This window comes from Varroa destructor, unplaced genomic scaffold, assembly GCF_002443255.2.
Source record: "Varroa destructor unplaced genomic scaffold, Vdes_3.0 BEIS01000005.1, whole genome shotgun sequence".
NCBI classification, from domain to species: domain Eukaryota; kingdom Metazoa; phylum Arthropoda; class Arachnida; order Mesostigmata; family Varroidae; genus Varroa; species Varroa destructor.
In genome coordinates, this window is record NW_019211458.1 from 17,240,313 (window position 1) to 17,250,497 (window position 10,185).

Below are 10,185 nucleotides of genomic sequence, written 5' to 3' on the forward strand. Positions count from 1 at the left end.
TTAACGAAAAACCTTGTCACTTGTAATATATATATATATATATAGGGTATCTAGTGTTTTTCGATACTTCGTTTATAATGTGCGCTTACATTATTGTTGACTATTTTCGTAATGTTGTGAATGTGGCAGCCGTGTTGGATGGTTCGTAGAAGCGAAATGGTCCTGGCCTATTGGGTTACGGTAACGGGTCCGGATGCTCTGGTCCTAGCATCTTCGAAATTAGGTAAGTAGCTCCAGCGGGTGTTAGGAGTATAAAGCGATAGACGTTGAGACCAACAAACTTGACACTGCTACAGTGCGTGAAAGTAGGATTTTTGGCCTGCTACGTTGTAATCTACGCTCATCGTTGAAAGCAATCCAGTCCTCGAAAGGCAGCTCGTGTTCCGAATGTGACCCATTTTTCTGTCTACTGAACGCGATCAAGGTGTACTAACAGCACAAATTATTTTTATCTACCCACCTGTGATGATAGTTGACATCTTATGGCGCTAAATAGTTCTGGAAGGTAGCCTGCGAACCCCAAAGAGCGATAGGCTTTAGGCACTGCTAAAGACAAATAGTCTGACGGTTTAATAAGAGCTGCGCTACAGGCTATTTTGACCGTTGGATTCTTTTTAAGAGACAGTTAGAGTTATGAAACCTGTCTGAAAATGTGGGAAATAAATTGTAAAAGATAATGTGAGGTAATATAAAGTGAAAGTTAGGTTTCAAACAGGTAATAAAGCATGAATGACTGTCGAAATTGCGTTCAAACATCGGCCACATACAGTAGCTCTAAGGCATGGGGTCCACTAATACTAGAGCATACGCGCAATTCACCTATTGGGTTTACTTGTGTGTAAGCGCGATGAATTTGCAATGATAGAAAATAAGTTGTTGAACGGAAAAAGTTCAAGGAAATCTGGGGTAAAAATTTATTGGTAAGTAAGTTATGGGTAAGTAAGGTCTGATCGACGTTAATCTAAGTGAAAAAAATCATTTTTTTGTATAATTGAACAACTAAAGCATTGAAATGGCTTCGCAAGCATACTAGATTTATTTACAGTACAGAATATATAAGCATTGATATACAGGTATAATCCGATCATTATTCAAGCATTAGTGCGATATATATATATATATGGCGTGTAGTTTGATACACTGAACTGTATGAATGAACATCGTACAAGAAATGGCTCTATTGTAAGTGATTTTGTATGGTGGAATAATGCAGGCACAGTAAGGATATCCACTCCGTTTGGCGACATTAAATTAAGGGTGCTTATATCTCCTACGGATGATTTCGCTATAGAGGTGTTTGTCGAGCTAATATAATAGCGTATGTACTTTTTCAAATAAGACTGGGAAATATTATCACATGTTCTCCTTTACTGTGTGTACTGAGCCCCCGCATATACGTCGAGTTGCCCCGAAACAGCTCCACATTCCGCTTTGAAATCGTCCCACTCTATGGTCAGCGATGCCGCGCAACGGAACTTCATGGTAGCGCCAACGAGGATAGCGCTACCCCCAGTTTATATCACTTCGTTTCACTTTCTTCTCAACTGGACCTAGACACGCCTTTACGTAAATGGCACATGCTTCCCGCTAGTGTGGCGCTTTCAACGCTGTGTCGCTACTCGAGATACGATCATTACCCCCGTCTTATATGCAATTACGTGCGTGCGTCGAACCGACGTAGTGATAATACATGTTTAAGTGTGCATTTTTGTGTAGAGCATGGGAGGCCCTGTGGAAAAGCAAAACTGTCCTAAATTCTTAGCGAAGTGTCACTTGAATGTTGTCACTGCAACAGCCAGCATACGGAAGCCGAGGTGCGTAAGGCTAATGTGGAAGTGAAGAATACGACAGATGTTTCCCAATTTTAGTTTTTCGTTGAATACTCCAGATGGCAGCTTTCCATGGCTTGCGAAGACTACGTGGCCAAACTAATATCCCTACACAAGCGGACTTTAGATCGCCTGCGCGGATGCTTGATTAAGGAAACGAATGTTCGTATTGAACATATTTTCTTAACAACAGGCCGACTGGATCATTTAACACACAGTCCTAGGATTTTTTTTATTTATATCACAATGCACTGGCCTTTGAACAGAAACTGCAGATTTTTTTATTATCTGAAACAGGATATGAAGGTGAAATGTATAGACTTCTGTTTCCGGTATGCCTGTAACGCGGTCCCTTCTTGTGCTGGCTCACTTTTGGTTCTTATCATCGTCGTATGTTTAATTTTCAGGCTGCAAGTAGGCAAACATACGCCACAACACGAGCAAGATGCGACCTTTACCGATCAAGTAGAACTTTGTTATCCAACAAAGCCTTAATATTCGATTTGTATTCTATTTATGTGCATATCGCTCAGTTTGTCAATTGAATACGCCCATCATACACAGAATCATGTTCTACATAGAATATGTGAGTGTCTAACTGTATTTATCACGTATTGCATCCTGTGGCGCTGAATGTGGGAGACTGTTTGTTTGCCTACGTCTGTGTTTCTGTACACTACAGTGAAACCGTTCGCGTATTCTTGCCTGGCCTTAACTACCCTATCGTCAGCCCCTTCTTCGAAACCCCTTCGTTAAAGCTCAAGACACTGAGGATAGGGCGGTACCGTCCAGTCCCTGTCGTATTTGCCACTCTCGTTGCTTGCTAGGGAGCAGGTAGGTATTAGGGCCATTAACATGCCCGATCCAAGTTAATCTTGAGTTCCTCGCTAGTGCGCTTTATCTGAATTGCTCAGACGATTAAACGGTTTAGACTTCAGCGTGAGGTTGTAATTTGTATGTCACCAATTGCGTGACAATACCTAATGGAAGGGTGCATAAGGTAGAGAGAAATAAGAGACAGAAAAATGCTGTAGCAGTAGCTGCAAGGATCAAAGGTCACCGATGATCGTTGCGTACGCGGAGTCGGTGTTGTTGGTAGTTGTCTCCTTTGAACGACCCACTTACAGGAAAGGCCCATCGGAGCGTTGCGTTCGCTATACTCTTCGAACAGATGCGCACAAACACAAAGCAGAACACTGAGATACAAAGCCGTTTTCTCTTTGCATTTTGCTTTTTTGTTGTTGGCGCTCTCGGTAGGGCATTCGTCCTCGCCCCAGCGGCAACGCCTTCACCGCCCATAACTTCTTCTTTCCACGGTTCCTCTCTTGTCTAACTCCAGTTCAACTAAAAATAGCTAGCCAGCACACAGAACGTTCGGCCAGCCTTTAACGCCATTTTTCGATACAAACTTTCTTTGAATTGAACGCTTTGTAAACCCTAGCTTTTCGACCAGTTGGCCAGTCTAAGGGCAATAGCGGCTGGTAGAAAGCTGCATTCGTTTTCGCACAGCTGCCAGGCGTATGTTCCAATCTGCTCTCTATACCACGACACTTCAGCACTTACCATGCCTCCACGTCTTGTTGTCCCCGGCCCATACGTCGCTGTTTGTTGTCTTTCTACTGGCACCATCACTCGTCAGTCTCCCTGTTGTATGTCACGATGCACTATCGTGAATGAACATCAGTCTGTGTACGCTTTCAAACGCCGGCCCTGTGGTGTTTGGTACCTGTGCGCATGTAAATTTTCCAACAGCAGCTCCGCTACTGCCAGTAGCGACCACGAAGCTCCATGAGGCTAACAAAGTTCGTCGTACTATCATCGTTTTCGCTACATGCTGTGGGCCCGGGCCCATGAATTTGAGTCTACTCTGAACACGCACCAGTCGTGTGGCAGGTCTAGCCGAGCTGGTCTGAGCGGAAGTCGCCATAAAGGAACTTCTCTAGAGAGGCGTTTATGCGGAAAGGTTTAGTATTTGTGTTTTACATTTAACGAGCGGTAACCGTGCAGTGGTAGCAGCAACGACAGAGACACTGACAGCACATAAAAGTGAGCAGCGAACGAAGACCGTAGAGCGTTTATTTCTCACACCCGAGCCGTACATGGCGCTTTTTTGAGGGTATCCATACACATTATTTACGTACACTTTCGTTATTGATGACTACATCGTAAGATACACAGGCGCACCACCTCTTTTGACCACATCAACTCACCAGCAGAAACTAACCGACGATGTGTTCATGTTTCAGATCTCTGGTAGTAAAAAAAATGAATTCCTCTTTACCATAATTAGGCGTGACAGCTTTAGCTCAAAAACTGGTGACAGGTGAAAAGGCGTGACATACATTCCGCGTTCTCTGTTCATCAAGGGCCAGTCATATCGGACCTACATGGGCCAACGTTGCTTTAGTGCGTAGAATCGTCTACGAAGTCTGTGACTTTAACGGAAAGATTCCGTAGAATGGCGTATTAAATATAGGGAAAAAAAACAGTTGGAAAAACGAGATGAGGGACGCAAACTAAAACTAAGCTAAAAAACTAGATAGACGTAGATAACCGTTTCTATGTGATATTAATCACGCTTAAAACCGCAAACAAACAGAGAAGCTAAAGAAATCGGTTCAAATTCTACCGAATGTTGGCTTGAAGACCTGTGAATAGATAGGCATCACTGGGTTGTTACCGAACCATTGGAGAATCTCAAAAATTATGTACTGAAGATATAATTGAATTAATTCATCAGGCCAAACATTTTAGGCTGCCCGTAGCATCTGTTAAGTATTTCTATCCATGCGGTTCCATTCAGATCCATAGCGAGAGTCCTTTTACTGAGCCATTTTAAAGAATGCAGTTCGTGTGGTGAAGTGAATGTTGCTTATTTAGCAAAGGGCTCAGGCTTATCTACTAGTGAGATTTTTAATGTCATTGGCATAACGACCATTATTAACGAAGCTCTAGTTAGAACCTATCTCGTAATGATAGAGATGCGGCCATCTTTAGATTAATTTAGTTATTTTGTGATCCAGTTTGAAACCCCAGGATAAAAGGTGTTTGTCATGCTGTATGGCGCACGCATGCTGTGAAGTGAATTCTACAAGAAGCCTCGTACGACATGATTCGACAGGATAAGTTGTAGAGGTTCAGGACCGCTCTAGGCCATCTCTCCCGTTGATCAACCTATATGTTTTTGGGCCCTGAATTTATAGCCTATAACAATTTATAGTCTCCCATAGACGCGGAAATACGATGTTTCGAGACGATATATCTGTCAGATAAGATGCTGAAATGTGCCATTTTGAAAATGCTGTTTTCAGTCAAACTGATGACTAATGAAGGTGTGGATGTTTTTAAACATGCACAATTAATTATTTCGTGATAATCAGCGAGATGGAGAATTTAAATATGGTCCATGCCTTTCATTAGCTTCACCCGTATACAGTGACAGGCCTCCTTAGAGTGAAGAACCCAAATTGTTTTCGAACGTCTGTTTTAACATAAAATGAATCATATCAGTCAACGTCTACACTCATGATAAAGACGTCCACAGAATATCGTTCAGAAACGATATCTGTGTTCCGACCATTGTCTGCTTCAGAGGAACGGCTAATTCCACGCGGCCACGCAGAAGTTTACGCCTCGTGAAGATAATTCCAAACCATCATATTGGCCGAAGTAGCGGTCCATCGAAATCACCGAAAAAGTCTCATATGTTCACTTTTATGCATGGCCCTTTTCGTCTACGTCAAAAGGGGTGAGCGTCACAGCGATGAAACTGAAACTGGTCATCACAAGCCAAGATGTCTAGATAGATGCCAGGTAAATAAATTTGAGTCAAGCAATAGTTATAATGGGTAACTATCTAAATGGCTGTTATTATGGGTGCCTATTACGGTACGTTTTGCGGTCACGGCCCTCTCAGACTATCGGTTATTTTATATACAGAAAATATCAAACACATGTCAAGTAGACAATTTGTTTCATTGATGCTCATCCAATATTCGTTATTTTGTTTGCTCACTCATTGATCTGACGCTATATACAAATAAATCAATAGCTTTATTTGTATATACAGTATCTTTTGGTTACGATAAATGCGCGTAGCGCAACTTGTATGTATTATATTTATATATATATATATATATATATATATATATATATATATATATAGGTCCCATTTTACTCCATATACATTTGAAAATATTATGTATTTCCTTACATTTCACTATACCAATAATGATGTAAAAATATAAGCTCAGTTCGACGGTACGAGACCTTCAAAACTGTAAGGTAACGAGATTCTACAAGAGGAACCGCTGTAAATAGAACGACCATATAATCAAATACCAAATAATAAAATATAAGCAATATGAGCTTGTTATTTGCATTCGCTTTTGGGGCAGGGTTTGCCACCGTACTACCAATGGCCGTCCTTTGTCCAACTAATATGTGTCTGCGGAGTAATGTCATCTTCCCTTGTCAGCGGCTAAAATTTTTCATGTACAATGAAAGTTTTGGAAATAATATAAAAACGACAGCTAACTCAGTCACATTTAAAACGTCGAAAAGATAGGTGCCGTTTACGGTACCTCAAAAAACGTATCGATAAGCAACCTCGCATTTCAGGTATAGCTTCAAAGTTTCTCTACAAATTGTTTCTTTATATTGTTAAAATTTCTGCAATTCTTTTGGCACTGTTTACGCGGAAACTAGGTTTAGGAAAACCAGTGGCTTATGCCAGCTACTTTGTCGTTTTCCAAATATGTTGAATATATGTCCCTCTCAGCTAGTAATAATGTCAGCGATAAATATAACAACTCAGTAACCCTTCGTAAAATGTAAGGTACAATAATGTTTCTGATGATTTTTTTTAACTGCTTCTATTAAGCCCCCTACAAGCTGACAAGTCCCTGAAGCAATGACAAATAGCTGTCTAGTCGTGGCCTTTCGTAGAGAAAGCAAAAACAAATCAATAATGGAACAGTCTTAATTAGCTTGAGCCATTTCAGGGGTTGAAACCATTGCCATATGTTTAATAGGTGCACGCTCTTTAATATCCTACTATCACCTGTCCCCTTCTATTGAATCAGCTTACATTATAACCATTTAGAACAACAGAACGTAGACAACGATTTAGTACCTCAGGCGACTCAATAATTCGTTAAAAGGTCCGACGACATCAAAAAATAGGGGTTCCCGATGAAAAGGATTTATTGGCAGGGGGATGAATTAGGGATAGCGCTAACTAGAAAGATACCAAGCCAATATAACAAATACGTAAATCGATGCATACCTGCGAAATTTAACTTGACTGCCTATCTGTTGATTCGTTTAATTCTTCTCTAGCGCTCTTTTCCCTCGCAACGTAGAGAGTGGAACGGTGAGCATATGGCGGGGAAGGCAAGTCCGGCCTTCCTGCATAGTAGCTCGATATCTTGGGCTTGATATAAGACTTGCGATCCAGTGGCTAAACCCGTACGTGAGATATACAGACGACGACCCGAAAAAGAAGCACCGAAATATACTACAGCACAGGAAACTGAGAAGATGTATATACAGAAGGGAAAAAGAAAGAAATAAAAGGAGCCAATCAGACAAGAAAAGAAGATATTAGTAGCAACCGGAGGCGACTGTAGATTGTCACCGCTACTGGCAGGGCCGGCGACAAGACTAGAGTATTTCTATAGATTCCAATAGAAACTGGGGGCCGTCTCGTCGAATTATCAAAGACAGTTGTAACAACGGTATTGTCAGTGTTTGTTGTCGCATCCATTTCATCTTTACTTATCCCTTTAGCAGCAAAGGCCCATTGCAAGAACGTTTGCAAGCAAAAAAAACAGCACGCCCTTCAGCCGGTCCGCTACACTAGTTCCGCCTGCTGTATCCATTGCTGCTGCTGCAACAGGATCCTCGCCGATTCTTGCAATCTCAACATGGGACCGAAAAGCGGCAATCAAGACAAACATGAACCTATGTGCGGCAACGCCAACGCCTAAGACTAGGTCGAGCCGCCGCGAATTACGAGCACGACTAACGCTAACAGTTACACCGTGTACAATGCGCACATGATACCGGCGCATAATAGTAGATATCGTCGCAGTAGTATCGCACAATGCTCAATATATGGATAAGCAGAAATGACCAGCGTATGACAAACGAGCACTTTGAGTGCAGTCGCTTTTGTTGTCAGAAAGAAAAGAACCCGTATAAGTCAACTGGGTGTCGGCCTCGAGCCTTCCGCTACTGGCGTTCCAACTGCCGTAACTTGCTGTACGCAATGTTTATCCCGCAACGTGAGTTTCCGACGTCTCGAATCTTCTTAGTCTTCTCGGTGTTTTTGGGGGGGGCAATGTTGGCTACTATCAGTCTAACTGTTAGACTCCTACCGACGTATGGATGTTGTCTCATTCCATAGCTGTATCACGAAAAGTTTGACTCTAACTACCATAAGGACGACCACGGCAATTACAGCGTTCTTCAATGATTTCTGGGTTTCTGATGCTAGGATTCACAGTTACTAGCGAGCAAAAGATACACGAAAAAGAGCACTACTAGTGCGACGATCTCGTGTGTGAAGACGCCATCGGAAACAGACAGAAACAAATCAAAGAATCAGCAAAGGAACCTAACCGTAAAAAAGAAGAACGTCTTTTGAGACATGCGTAAATAAGTTCTAGGTAGGCAGCTGGTAAGATGTACAAATGGAGCCAGAGGGACAGCATATAATCTAACGGCAGACTGTCTGTGATGTTATAGACTTTTTGAATGCCCTTGGCGTCTGTGTGCTTTTGTAGTCTTTGATGCCCCTGAGAAACGAAGAAGCAAGGCATCTTAGGTGGATACATCTTAGTAATGCTGCTGCATCATTTGCCGGATATCGACCTAAGGTATAAACTTGACAGGATAGAATAGAATATATTTCTCTGGAGAAACTGGAATATATAACTCAATAGTACAGCTTTTTATAGCTCACAATAACGTGCCGCGTATACAGTTGTGCAATACAACTGCAGACCTTACCACAGCAAAGTCCGCGCATGAGAAAAAATAGTATAATACATGTTTAATATATATATATATACCAACACGATACGGGATTCCACGACCAGAAATGCCCTTGGAGATGATTTCTGGAGCCAAGAACTTCTCCGCTGAACAATTTATGGTTTAATAAATTAGACTGACAATATTATAAATTTATTCAGCTTAACAGCTGTGAACGGCAACGTTTGGAGAATGGGGGCACCAGGATTCGCAACAAACATGCGTCTACTTCTATTGTCAGCCTGAGATTAATATAATTAGACTTTATATACTGTTGTCAAAAAGGAAACAAATAATCTTTAAATATTTTATTAAGTGCATTTTTCTCAGTTTGATAACGCATCTAAATTGCAGATGTATCACGCCTAGCTATGAGTGCGTAAGGATTCTACTTTTTTTTTTTACCTGACTAAAAATTCACCCCAGCAAGGTTAGCATGGACACGTTTAGCAGATACGAATCTACTTTATGAGGATACTAGCTCAAAAGCAGGTGTGAGAAAACAAAGCATTAAGTAACAATTTAGCCTGAGCCTAAACGCAGAGGACGCATGAAGTTCCTGAACGCAACATGTTGTCCGGTGTACTTTTTTTGTGTTTTCGTTCAACCTGCACCAGGAAAAATGCATAATACAGCAGCTGCTTGCGCTCGTTTATCATTACGAGGGCAGCAACGAGGGCAGCAGAAGCAGTGGGATAAGGCCGGATCCGGTAGCGACTCTTCCAGCAGAAGAGCTTTTGCGTTTTTCCTCAAGCCCACCGGCCTTATAGGCTTTGCTGTATCAGTCAGCGACATAATCCATGCTTAGTCGAGTCCATGCAATCTTAATTTATTTAAACATGGAAAGACCATTTCTTCATAACCCGGCGATGATATGAACAGCTGGGGAAAAGACTACACTGGACCCGCCTTAACATTACCTGACGCGCACAGCTTAATCAGCTGCAATGCAAGTTGAGCTGCCGAGCGTTTTTTTTTTCAATACTTTTTCGTTCTCTCGAATAAAATGTCATTGTCACGCCCTCGAACGAACAATTTCAATGCCCAACAAAGGTTAGAAGCAACAAAAGATGACCTTAACCAGTGCGGATTATAGTTATCAAGCTGAGCAGCACGAGACAAGGCAAAGGAGATACCGGGTAACCTAAAATGGTTAACGTGAATAACTATAGGCCAAGGTTGGAGCAGGCTGATAAGGACGGAGCAAGCAGAGCAAATGTCTTCGTGGTAACGGCTCGAACTCTGTACTTATTCCAAACAAGCTAGCAAATAAGCCAGATAGGTCGGGAGACACAGCGCAAGTCTTTTGAAGGCGGAA